Below are 14139 nucleotides of genomic sequence, written 5' to 3'. Positions count from 1 at the left end.
AAACATGGCGACCCTCTGTCTACAGTAGAGCAGGACTGCTTCTTAGAAACACAGGACTAATTTCTTAGAAACTCTCCAGTAGGTGAGAACAGCTTTCATTACGTGTTGGTGAGTCACTCCTTCTCAAGGAAGGAGAGAATAATTTTCCTGGAGAAGCAAAATGACAACAGATACCTCCCCCAAATAGGGCTTTTATATTTTGACTCCCAAGGAAAATGAGCAGAACTGAATAGCATTCTGATTTATTTATTTATTTATTTATTTATTTATTTATTTATTTAATAGCATTCTGATTTAGTTGTCACAGCACATCATAAGCTTGGTGATGATTATTAAAATCATAAAATGGCCTCCTTCTATTTTCTGGCCACAATAAGAACAATCCTTTTATTCTTTCAAAAATTAATTATTTTCCAAAGCTTGTCATCTTTATTATTTTTCTTGTGTCTTTCCCCAAATCTTCATATCTTTCTTTAAATCAGGCCCTACTACAACTCAGTGCTCGTGAAGGCTCTGTTTGATGCAAAGTCATATCAGGGTCTTAAGTGACACTTTGGTAGCCACTTGTCCTATGCAGGTTTTAGTTTTGGAATTGTTATAATTGTACTGCTTTGCTAAGTCATGCTCGCTTTGCTCCATGTTATCTGGATAGCCAACCTTTGGCAAAGCAGCTTCCGGTGAACCCTGAGATAGAGGTAGTGGAACAGTTCACGTCTTAGAGAAACTACCTCCCAGATGCTTGGCCTCTATGCTGCTGCCTTGGGTCAGTTTGATGGCTTTTTAGTTTCTATCCTGGGACTCCACCTGTTTTAGTCCAAATATATATTAGGTGTAAGTTACATTAACTCTGTCTTGAAGATGGCGTAGTCAGATAGAGGTTCATCTGTCTCCCATGACAAGAAGTCTGGGGTTGTTGCCCGGTAGCATTGGTTCAGCTGCTCATCAGCATCACCGGGGTCCTAGCTCTGCCCTTCTTACTTCTGCTACCTTTCATTCTCATATTTTTGGTCTCATGATGCCAAATGGGATCTATAGCTCCACACATGGTATCAGTGATATATGTGCATGGGGTGGAGGAAGAGCTGAAAGCCCTCAGCACCCTCTTCTCTTGCCTAGAAATCTGAAGCTATACTTCATTGGCCACATCTTTGGCCACCCCTACCGGCACAGGAGAGTAGGAAAGAGATGAGGTTTTCTGGCCTTGATGGCAGACAGAAGCACAAGAGAAAAGGGCTGGAAATGGCTGTTTGATCACCTAACCACCAGTGCTGCAAATCACACAAGAAAGAGGCATTCCAAAGTTGTTAATTAGGGTGGTCCCTGTACAGGAGCTTTGCCAACTTGTTGTTGGGGAATTCCTCAAATTAGGGGAGGTAAGTTCTGTCTTCACTACTGCAGATGAAAATGTCAGAAACCCACTTTCCCAGCCTTCCTTGAACTAAGGTGGGAATCTGAGAGGGAGAGGTGGGGTGGAGGAGAAGCCCATGTCCAGTTGTACTTGAAGCCAGTCTTACCCCCATCCCTCTCCAAAACCATTCAGTTGTATGGGTCGGTATACATAGGTCATCACACTTTTTTCCTGAAGACAATTTGGGTTGAGGCTTCTGTCGCTTGAAAGCAAAAGCATCCGAGTTAATACATACTTTGAGTAAAATTCTTCTGGTATAAAATAATAAAACTACTTCACTGGTATAATTTTTGTTTCTAAAAACTTTGTCAGCTTGCTTAGACCAGTTAAAGCCACAAATCCTTGTTCTTTCTTCTTCTCATTACCCCCTCTTCCCACTCCACTGTAGCATGGTGTCTGTGTTGTCTTAAGGACCTTTATTCCATAAGATAAATCATAATGGACATAAATTCCACTTGCAATAAAGCTATTCAAAACTCTTCTTTCCCCATCCCCCATACAACATATATTCCCATGGGAATATATATTCCCATATATTTACATTGTTTCAGAGAATATTTGGAGGTTGTAGTAGCCAGCTTCTAAGACAGCCCCCACTCATCTTACCTCCTGATATTCATACCCTCGTGTGCTTCTGTCTCACATTGAACCAGGTTGGTCTGGTACAGCATATACCCTGATACGTTGCTAGTGGTGATCCACTGATTTGTCCTAAAGATTTTGGCAGTCAGTGCACAAAGAAGGAGACACAATTAGTATGATCCAGAAAGAGACTACTTCAATAGTCCTTAAAAAGAACATTGTGCAATATCATGAACAGATGTTTCAAAAACAATGTTTTCAGTAGAAATAAATTTGCTCCCATTTAGACTTACAGTGTCTAATAATCACATCAGTTGTAAGAAATAGAATGTTTTCCTTCAAAAATGGGATAGGCTTAATTCTAGACCCAGCAAAGATGGGTTCAAGTATAAAGAACTCACCAGTATGAAGAAATTAATGAGAGTCGGAGCTCACGATTCAGATTTGTCTTCGATGAGCTTTTTAAAAAATGGATTTTTTTAAAGTTTATTTATTTATTTTGAGAGAGACAGACAGAAAGAAGGGGCCAGGGGAGGAGCAGAGACAGAGGGGGACAGAGGATCCGAAGTGGGCTTTGTGCTGACAGCAGAGAGCCCAACATGGGGTTTGAACTCATGAGCTGTGAGATCATAACCTGAGCTGAAGTTAGATGCTTAACTGACTGAGCCACCCAGGCTCCCTTAAAAACTGAATTTTTAATTAAGTGTTTTACATGAGAGTGCATTTAAAAGACTCACTGAGAAGTGTGATCTATGATCATTAAACAGTTGGATTTGGCTTATAAATCCCTGGAAAATAAACCTCCCAAATGTTCTTGAATCTGCTTTCATTTATATATAAGACAGCTAGAAAAATACAACAATATCATGTTGTAAAAAAGACAACTAACTAATCACATCCTGTGTGGATTTATTAGATCTAAGTCTTCTTAAGGATAATATACATTAGCATATAACTTTGGGGCACTATAATCAGGAGAATGAACCCACAACAATGGGGATAAATTAATTCAGTGTTGTGCTGCAGTTGGCTTGTACCAGCTCCCTTCCTGACTTTGTGATCAGTGACTGCATGCTGGGAGCTTGAAATCAGTCAGTTATAACTTCTCCAGCACACTGCTGGATGAATTTCTCAAATAGAGTGTTGAGCAAATGAAGCAAAACAGTATATATGGTGTGATCCATTTATAAATAAACTACAAAAATTGGCCAAACTAATCTATGCTTGTAGCGGCCAGGAGAGAGAAAGGGTGGTGAACGAAAAGGGTATGAGGTGGGCCCTGGAGGTGTTTGTGAGATTTTATTGCTTGACTTGGGTGCTGGGATCATGGATGTATTCACTTTTTGAAAATTCATAAGTATGTACCCTTCTGAATTGTACATGTTTCCATATGTACATTATCCTTCAATAAAAAGTTAAAAATAACAAAAAAGTAAGCAAGCCATTAGATTAAAAATGAGTCTTTAAACAAGATAAAGAGTTATAAAACAAAAACAAAAGACAAAGATGTATAATAGAAGGCAACGAAATCTGCAAAAAGCAAAACTCTTTCTGCAGGAATTGGGTGTCCTGGTATTTGACACATTGTATGTGGCATTGCATAGGCATGGAATCAATGAACCAATGGACAGTTCTCTTGAACCAATGGACATTTCTCTTAAAATCCTCCTCCAGTCAACTCTGCAAATACATTATTTCAAACATTGTTATAGAAACTCTTTTTTAATTAAAAAAATTTTTTTTGATGTTTATTTATTTTTGAAAGAGAGAGGCAGACAGAGCATAGGCAGGAGAGGGGCAGATAGAGAGGGAGACACAGAATCCAAAGCGGGCTTCAGGCTCTGAGCTATCAGCACAGAGCCTGACATGGGGCTCGAACTCATGAGCTGTGAGATCATGACCTGAGCCGAAGTCAGATGCTTAACTGACTGAGCCACCCAGGAGCCCCATTAATTGTTTTTATCAACATAAAAATGTTTCCTAGTTAAGTATTTAAAAAGTTTCAATTCTCGGGATGCCTGGGTGGCTTAGTCAGTTAAGTGTCCGACTTTGGCTCATGTCGTGATCTCATGGTTTGTGAGTTTGAGCCCCGCATCGGGCTGTGTGCTGAGAGCTCAGAGCCTGGACCCTGCTTCCATTTCTGTCTCCCTCTCTCTCTGCCCCTCCCTGCTCAAGCTCTGTCTCTCCTTCAAAAATCAATAAACATTAAAAAAAATTTTTTTTTAGGGGCGCCTGGGTGGCGCAGTCGGTTAAGCGTCCGACTTCAGCCAGGTCACGATCTCGCGGTCCGTGAGTTCGAGCCCCGCATCAGGCTCTGGGCTGATGACTCGGAGCCTGGAGCCTGTTTCGGATTCTGTGTCTCCCTCTCTCTCTGCCCCTCCCCCGTTCATGCTCTGTCTCTCTCTGTCCCAAAAATAGATAAACGTTGAAAAAAAATTTTTTTTAAGTATCAATTCTCTTTGTGCATACAGTTTTTTTGCAATCATACTTAACTTTGCAGCAAATAACATGAGACAGGCAACAGGAATGATGAGATATCTGGAAATAATTTTATACAATGCATCAAGGAATGAAAGAGAAATTCCCTATTTACAAGTGAAAAAGGCTCAAAGAGCCTCTTCTTGTAGATTTACTTAGTCCATAGTGATACTTCTGCAAGTGACTGCTAATGGTGGGTGTTGCTGACGGGCAGATTCGACTTTTTATTCCCACCAAGCGTCTCTTATTTGGTTCTATGAAAGTTTGATAATTCAGTTCCATTGCAAGAGTAGCTTTTGTGTTTTCCTTGCAGAAAACCCTCTAGAATTCATCTGTTAACATCGGTAGCAGCTCTTCTATTATTAGACAAACAAAACAAAATAAAACTTTTATTTATGCCATAAAGTATCATATAATAGCATATTGTACAATATGATAAAATATATTCTTTTTCATCTATTTCTCTAAACTTCCTAAGATCTTACTACAATGAAAAAGGTGGTATCAGTAAGGAGTGGGTTGGACTCTATTAAATATCTTCAGGAAACCCTCTGTAAATGTTTCTTTCAACTAAGCTTCTGATAAATACTTATATAGCAGCTCATGTCTATTGCTCTTTATTTGGATACCATAGGATTTTTTTTTTTTTTACAATTGTAACTACTTATTAAGGACTTTTAAGTGGATAACTAAAAGAAGTTAATAGCTGAAAATATCTTTGAGGGCATCTGAACCTACTCACTTATTTATTTTATTGAAGTATAAATAGACATAAAAATCCAATTAGATTCAGGTGTACATCACAGTGAGTCAATATCTTTATACATTACAAAATGATCCCCATATTTAGTCGTTATGATCTATTGCCATATGAAGTTATTTTAATATTTTTTACTATATTCCCTATGCTGTACATTACATACCTAAGATTTATTTACAGTTGACCCTTGAAAAACACAGGTCTGAACTACAGAAGTCCACGTTTACATGGATTTAAAAATAAACACAGCATGGAACTCTAAATGTATTTTCTGTTCCTTATGATTTTCTTAATAAGATTTTCTTTTCTTCAGCTTACTTTATTGTAAGAATAGAATATATAGGGGCACTTAGGTGGCTCAGTTGATTAAACGGCTGACTCTTGATTTCGGCTCAGGTCATGATCTTGTGGTTCATGAGGCTGAGCCCTGCTTTGGGCTTTGTGCTGATGGAGCAGAGTTTGCTTAGGATTCTGTCTCCTTCTCTCTGTCTCTCCTCTGCTTGCTCTCTCTCTCTCTCTCTCTCAAAATAAATAAATAAACATTAAAACAAATGATAGAGTATATAATACATGTAACATACAAAAATGTGTGTTTTTTAATGCTTATTTACTTTTGAGAGAGAAAGAGAGAGAGAGAGCGAGCGAGTGGGGGAGGGACAGAGAGAGACAGAGACACAGAATCCAAAGCAGGCTCTGGGATTGGACACTTAACCGACGGAGCCACCCAGGCGCCCCTACAAAATATGTGTTAATCAACTGTTTATGTTATCAGTAAGCCTTCTGGTTAGCAGTAGGCTGTGAGTAGTTAAGTTTTGGGGGACTCAAAAGTTATAAGCAGATTTCTGATTGCATGGAGGGGTCAGAGCTCCTTACTCCCACATTATTCAAAGGTCAACTATGTTTTATAAGTAGAGGTTTATAGCTCTTAGCCCCATTCACTTATGTCCCCAGCCCCTCTACCCTCTGGCAGCCCCCAGTTTGCTTCCTGTGTCTCTGAGTCTGTTTCTGTTGTGTTTTGTTTGTTCATCTGTTTTGTTTCTATTAGATTCCACATATAAGTGGAATCATATGGCATTTGTCTTTCTCTGTCTGACTTATTTCACTTATCATGATGCCCTCTAGGCTCATCTATGCTGTTGCAAATGACAAGATCTCATTCTTTTTTATGGCTGAGTAGGAAGCCATCTGATTTAACAGTGAGAAACACTGGAGGTCAGATTGGCATCTAACTGGGAATGTTAAAGCACATGACAAAGCTCAAAATCTTGTCTTAATAGGAAAGTGGCCCCTAAGTGCTGTGATAATAAAGCTAAATTCATGTACTCTCCATTTGAGAGTTCCAATATTTTCTCTATTGCTTGACTGATTTAAGTGATATGTGAGGAATATACAATACAAAAACAACCCTTTATTAGGCAAGATTTAATTTCTTTCTAGGCTCAATATCCGTAAAGTGGAGATAATAATGAAAGCAAAGAAAAATTATGAGCTTAAATTAAAATATATCAGTAATGTGTGTTTGTATCTTGCAAGAGAGAGACTATCACCCCAGGGAAATGTCATTGTATTTTCATTGTTCCTGACTGGCATTTATTTGAATTTCATTCAGTTAAAAAATGTGTAGAGAGTCTCTACTCTATTAAGCCCTCACATACTAAGGAGGGTATAAGAATAGTTGAGGTATAATTCCTGTGGCCAATAAGTTTCCAACAATTTGTGGGAGACAAGTGCACACATGAGAAATGAACATATATACCATACAATGGGTCTCCTGGAACAAGTGTACTATTGGAATTTAGCTGGTACAGGCATACCTCAGAGGTATTGTGGGTTTGGTTCCAGGCAACTGCAATAAATTGAATATCACAATAAAGCAAGTAAAATGAACTTTCTGGTTTTCCAGGGCATATAAAAGTTGTTTACGCTATACCATAGTCTATTAAGTGTACAATAGCATTATATCTAAAAGGTAATAATGTACTTACCTTAATTTAAAAAAATAATTTATTGCTAAAAAATGCCAACCATCATCTGAGCTTTCAAGGAGCCCTAATCTTTTTGCTGGTGAATGATCTAATGTTGATGTTGATGGCTGCTGACTGATTAGGGTGGTGGCGGCTGAAATCTGGGGTGGCAATTTCTTAAAATAAGACAATGATAAAGTTTTCCATATCAATTGACTCATCCTTTCATGAACAATTTCTCTGTAGCATGTGACACTGTTTGATAGCATTTCACCCACAGGAGAACTTTCAAAATTGGATTCAATCCTCTCACACCCTGCTGCTGCTTTTTCAACCAAGCTTATATAATATTCTATATCCTTTGTTGTCATTTCAATAATATTAGCAGTCTCTTCACCAGGAATAGATTCCATTTCAAGAAATCACTTTCTTTGCTCATCTGTAAGAAGCAACTCCTCATCTGTTAAAATTTTATCCTGAAATTGTAGCAATTCAATCACGTCTCCAGGTTCCACTCCTGATTTTAATTTTCTTGCTATTTTCACCACATTGGCAGTTATTTCCTCCACTGAGGTCTTCAACCCCTCAACGTTATTCGTGAAGGTTGGAATAAACTTTTTCCAAACACCTGTTAATATTGATATTTTGACCTCTTCCCACGAATCATAAATGTTCTTAATGTGATATAGAATGATGAATTCTTTCCTGAAGGTTTTCAATTTATTTTGCCTAGATCCATCGAAAGAGTCACTGTCTTTGGCAGCTATAGCCTTATGGAATGAATTTCTTAAATAATAAGACCTGAAAGTTGAAATTACTTCTTTTATTTTTTATTTTTTTTTTGAGAGAGAGAGAGAGATAGAGAATGAGTGGGGGAGGGGCAGAGAGGGAGGGAGACAGAATCCCAGGCAGGCTTCCTGCAATCAGCACAGAGCCCAATGCGGGGCTTGAACTCACAAACCGTGAGATCATGACCTGAGCTGAAACCAAGAGTCAGATGCTTAACTGACTGAGCCACCCAGGCACTGCAAAATCTTGATCCATGTGCTGCAGAATGGAGGTTGTGTTAGCAGGTATGAAAACAACATGAATCTCATCCATTTCCACCAGAGCTCTTGGGTGACCAGGTGCATTGTCAATGAGCAGGAATATTTTGAAAGGAATCTTTTTTTCTGAGTAGTAAGTCTCAACAGCTTAGAATATACAATAAACCATGTTGTAAACAGATGGACTGCCATCTGGACTTTGTTGTTCCATTTATAGAGCACAGGCAGAATAGATTTTAGCATAATTCTCAAGCCCCTAGGATTCCTGAAATGGCCAATAAACAGAGGCTTCAGCTTAAAGTCACCAGCTGTTATTTGCCCCTAACAAGGGAGTCAACCTGTCCTTTGAATCTTTGAAGCCAGGCATTGACTTCTCCTCTGTAGCTACGACAATCCTAGATGACCTTTCCTTCCAGTAGAAGGCTGTTTCATCTACACTGGAAATCTGTTGGTTGGTGTAGCCACCTTCATGAATTATCTCAGCTGGACCTTCTGGAGAACTTGCTGCAGCTTCTCCATCAGCACTTGCTGCTTCATCTTGAACTTTGATGTTATGGAGACGGCTTCTGTCCTTAAACCTCATGAACCAACCTTTCCTAGCTTCAAACTTTTCTTCTGCAGCTTCTTGTCTCAGCCTTCATAGAAATGGAGAGAATTAGGGCCATGCTCTGGATTAGGCTTTTGTTTAAGGGAATGTTGTGGCTGGTTTGATCTTCTATTCAACCCACTCAAACTTTCTCCATATCAGCAATAAGGCTGATTTGCTTTCTTAGCATTCATGTGCTCACTGGCACAGCCCCTTTAATTTCTTTCAAGAACTTTTCCTTTGCACTGAAAACTTGACTAACTGGTACAAAAGCTTTCCACCTATCTTGGCTTTTGACATGTTTTCCTTGCCAAGCTTAATTATTTTTAGCTTTTGCTTTAAAGTGAGAGGTATACAACTCCTTCTTTTACTTGAACACTGAGAAGGCTTTAAAGAGTTCCTGATTGGCCTAATTTCAATATTGTTGTCTCTTGGAGAATAGGGTGGTTTGGAGAGAGAGAGAGACAGAGAGACAGAGAGAGATGGGGGAACAGGCAGTTGGCAGAACAGTCGGAACACATACAACATTTATCAGTTAAGTTCACTGTTTTATATGGGTGTGGTCCCTGGCATCCCCAAAACAATTACAATGGTAACATCAAAGATCACTGATCACAGATCACCATAACACAGATAATAATGATGAAAAAGTTTGAAATATTGTGCGAATTACCAAAATGTGACACAGAGACACGAAGTGAGCAAGTGCTGTTGGAAAAATGGCTCTAATAGTCTTGCTTGACAGAGGGTTGCCACAAACCTTCAATTAGTAAAAACAAAACTAACAAAACAAACAAACACACAAAACCCAGTTTCTGTGAAATGCAGTAAAATGAAGCACAAGCAAACAAGGTATACCTGTACCATAAAAAGATGAGGAAGAGGCTCCTGGTCAGATATTTTTGGAAACACTGTGTTGATTAAGTTAAAATTAACTAGATGCTTACATCAAGGATTTTCATAACATATAATATGCTAATGTTAATCATGAATTTCCAAGAAGGAGAGAGGGAATGTTGTATCCCAGACTTTTGTATCTTAGAAACCTTGGGTCAGAGAACATCTTGGTGGAAAATGTACGTTGATAAATGTCACAACTCAGCCTACAGAAGCAAAATGCAGAGAAGATAACATAGAATTTGGATTTAGAAGACCTCTATTGAAATACTGGCTTTTCTGCTTTCTAGCTTTCTGAATTTGAAAAACATTATTGCTGGGATTTAGTAAAAGAATAAAGCTGTTTTTGGTTTTATTTTTTCAGTGGTGCATTGGAGCTGGCTCAAAAGTTTTGAAGAATTTTTTACCTAGTTACTCAACATAGACATAATTAAAAGTAGTATATATGATATGTGTCTATAGAAACTTAAATAAATGCTATGATTATAAAATGTATATAAAATTATAAAAGGGACAGAAATATTCAAAACTCATCACTTTCTGGTTATTTTATTATATCTATTATATTTTACTATTTATTGTATTTACATTTATTACCATATTAATGCAATGAAAATCCTATATAATTATGTGCTTCTGTACATCTCTTCCCAGCTCCATGTTCACTGATATCACAGCTTGAAATTAGCCAGGGTGGGCTATTTATACCATGGAAAGATACAAATGCTACAAATCGGCCCCCTTTCCTCTCTAGTTGTTAGACAATGGCCAGCCCACCACTAGCTTAGTGACAATTAAATACGATATTGTGTCTTAACCTCCTTAAAAAATGCCTTAGTTGTGGGATAATTGGAAATAGTGTAACAGGATGCCGTGAGGTACCTCGGTATACAGTATAGGGTACACGGAAAACAGCTAAATTAAGGCCCTGTTGAGAATAAAATTATAAACTTTCAAAGTCAGCTTGGAAAAGAGCCAGATCTTGACTGAGATTCCAGCTCTGCATGAGGTGTTAAAGAGGCTCTGACCCAGGAGGGTGCCTGGGAATTAGGGGAGAGCACCTTTTGTGAGGAGAGAAGAGCTCTTAAAGAAAAGCTATCTGTCCCTCTTACCACTCTCTGGAACAAGAAGATACTTGGTCAATAGACACCTTTGGTGGATTTGCAAATTTTGTGCGTGTAGAAAGAAGGTGCTGTTGCTGTCTGTACTAATTTCCTATTGCTGCTGTTACAAATTAAGACACAAACTCTGTGTCTTAAAGCAATACAAATTTATCATCTTACGGTTTTGGAGGTCAGAAGTCCAAATGGATCTTAGAGACTAAAATTAAGAGTTCAACAGAACTATATTCCTTCTTGAGAATTTAGAGGAGAATTCATTTCCTTACCTTTCTCCTTACCATTCCTTACCTCTCCAGAATGTAGAAACTGTCTACCTGCCTTGAGTTCTGTTCTTTCTTTCATCCTCAGAGTGTGTAACTCCAGCCCCTGCTTTCATTGTCATACTTCATCTCACAGCTTTGACCCTCTTGCCTCCATCTTATAGGAGTCCTTGTGATTCACTGTATCTACTGTGATAATTCAGGATAATCTTCTCATCTTAAAATCTTTAACTTAATCACATCTGCTAAGTCCCTTTTGCTGTGAAGACTGACATGTTCACAGATTCTGAAGGTAAAGATGTGAACATCCTTTGGGGATGCATTATTCTCTCTACAACAAAATTATACTACGAAGTGGATGTTCTCTTAGCTACCAGTCTTGTCTACTTGTTCATGTGGTCCCAGAATTGCAGAAAGGGCAGCATGGTCAGGCAGAGATTACCCTTTCAAATTCCTAGTTCTCAAACAATGCAGATTACAGAGCCTACCTGCTCCCGCAGCTCCAGATTTGGGGTAATAAGGAATGAATGAGACCAAACTGTAGGTTCACTGGAACCAACACATGTGAGGCAATGTAGTTCAAATGCCAGAGGAATGTGGCATGGGGGTGCTGGTAGGGATAGCTTGAAAGTGCAGCTGATTCTTGCAAGGGCTTGATTCTATGGGATTGCATACCATGTCAGCAAGGTTTTGTTGGGCTTCCACTGATCCATGTAAGTCTGGAGATAATAAGCCAGGTCAGTGGTGATTATCAACAGAATGAGAACCCCTAACCACCACTGACATAAAGTTGTTTATGACCCATAAAGAGAAGCATAGTCAATCAAAGAATCAAATGACCATGAAAGGAAAAGGCTTTTCCCACTCCCCTCCCCAAAACCAGAGTAATACATGTGAGAAAGAAAGGAGTATGAAAAAGTAGATCATTTTATACTCCTTCTCACTCTACTCCAAATTCGATCCTCCATAGGTGAGGTGAAGGAGGAGGGGATTTGCAGTCAGATTGACTTAGATATGGGATTAAAGCTTAAAAATGATCAGTACTGAGTCTTAGTAACTAAAATGTAATAGCCAGTACTAAACAGAAAGTGAAAAGTTGTAGAAGCAGGGGCGCCCGTGTGGCTCAGTTGGTTAAGTGTCCGACTTCAGTTTAGGTCATGATCTCACGGTTCAGTTCCTTCCTGAGGGAAGGACCCTTCCTCCCCCCCATTAGGTTCTGTGCTGACAGCTCAGAGCCTGGAGCCTGCTTCAGATTCTGTGTCTCCATCTCTCTCTGCCCCTCCCCCACTCATGCTCTGTCTTCCTCTCTCTCAAAGAATAAATAAACATTAAAGAAAAGTTATAGAGGCCGACTGGGATCTCATAAATAGAGTTTGGTATTTGGCAGAAGTCGAGGGGTAGGCAGAGCACAGTTGCTGTCAGTTGTTTGAAAAATAACATCTTAAACATATACCCCAATGTGGTGAGATTCCTCAATTAAACTGGTCACGGAAGAAGTCATTGTTATTGCTGTGCTCAACTGCCAGTGGGGTCATGTAGCTAGTAGACGCTGCTCAGAGTGGAGAAGCAATAAATAGACCGAACAGCAGGGCAGTATCTGGGGAAATAGCACTGAAAAGAAGAGGCCCAGGGGAATGGGCAGGATTTGGTTGGACAGAGCATTTATCTGCTTTTACTCTCCTAAAATATGAAACATTTGAAAGGATAGAGGAAAATATGAAAATTTTTTGAACTGAGAAAATGAAATGGGTTAGTGTTAGAACTGGGCTAATTGTCCCACAGCCTAGGAATCATACAAGGAACAGCCTTCCAAATGTTCTGTGACCAATGACAGCTGGGCTGTTCACCCTGGTACTAACTGATGCATCTTGGCACCACGTGAGCCATTAGGCTGTTGATAGTGAGCAGGCTGAGCTCATGCATTCTCATCACTCATGCAACAACCTGTCACAGTGTAGGGATGAACAGATAGTGTGCACAAGAAAATGGCCTTTTTTCTTTCCTAAGATGTGTATTCCAGCCGGAAATGCCAAAATTGAGACTAAGGAATAGCTATGGTTCATAAAGAAAAATAAATGAGTCCTGAAAAAGTCATACTTTAATATTTTACCAGTAGTAGTCTATTTTTCTAAATCGGCTCTGCATAGAATAACTCATCTCAGAGTAAATGACAGGGTGGAGAGATAAGCGGATGTCCCCTCTGCAGTACCTTCGCCAGGACGTGGAGGTTTGGTCAGCAGTTTCCTCCTTGTGAGTCCAGGCAGGAATATTCCCTCTACAAGCAGGAGACATTTTGAAGCATTTTGATCAATTTCAGTATCTGACCAACTGAGATAGCACTTTGGTGAACTGATGGTATGTAAATGGTGTCCAGGAAGAGCCCTCAAGAGTGGCAAGGGGCTCTCAGGTTGCACTAGGGTCATGTGTTGCCCAGAGAAACTCGGGCAATCAGGATGCTGGCCTCTGCAAGCAGTGGAGGATTGTATCATTCAGCTGGTCATGCCTGTTACTGGATGGTTTTCAAATTTCAGACACTTCAAAATGGTAAGACAAGGAATTTTAGAATGTACATTTCACATTCTTTTCCTTGGGAAGATGAGGGTAAAATTATAAAAATTAGAGAACACAAATCACTATTTTCATACTGACAAAAAATCCTACTAGCTAAAAATCTCTCATATATGGGGGTGCCTGTGTGTCTCAGGTGGTTAAGCATTGGAATTTGATTTTGGCTCAGGTCACGATCTCACAGTTCATGAGAACAAACCCTATGCTGGGCTCTGCACTGACAGATCTCTGTTTGGAATCTCTCTCTGCCACTTCCCTGTTCTCTCTCTCAAAATAAATAAAGTAAAATTCTCTCATATATGACATTTAACACTAATTTAACAATGCATTTTTAATAAATTCCAGGTCGTAAATTTCCAGCCATCTGTTGTTCATTTCTACCTCCAAAGTCTACAGACACATCAGACTAAATGTATCTAGAGTTAAACTAGCTCCCTTCTCAAGACTACTCTTGGCTTTTTATGTTCTG

General features: G+C 39.2%; 1 pseudogene; it reads right to left on the bottom strand.

Annotated features, from left to right (window-relative positions):
• Positions 1-528: 528 nt before the first annotated feature.
• Positions 529-13394, bottom strand: LOC106982444 (tigger transposable element-derived protein 1-like; annotated as a pseudogene).
• Positions 13395-14139: the final 745 nt, after the last annotated feature.

Source organism: Acinonyx jubatus, chromosome B1 (assembly GCF_027475565.1).
Source record: "Acinonyx jubatus isolate Ajub_Pintada_27869175 chromosome B1, VMU_Ajub_asm_v1.0, whole genome shotgun sequence".
Taxonomy (NCBI): Eukaryota; Metazoa; Chordata; class Mammalia; order Carnivora; family Felidae; genus Acinonyx; species Acinonyx jubatus.
The sequence above is the reverse complement of the archived record's forward strand: the minus strand, read 5'-3'. Positions and strand labels throughout refer to the sequence as shown.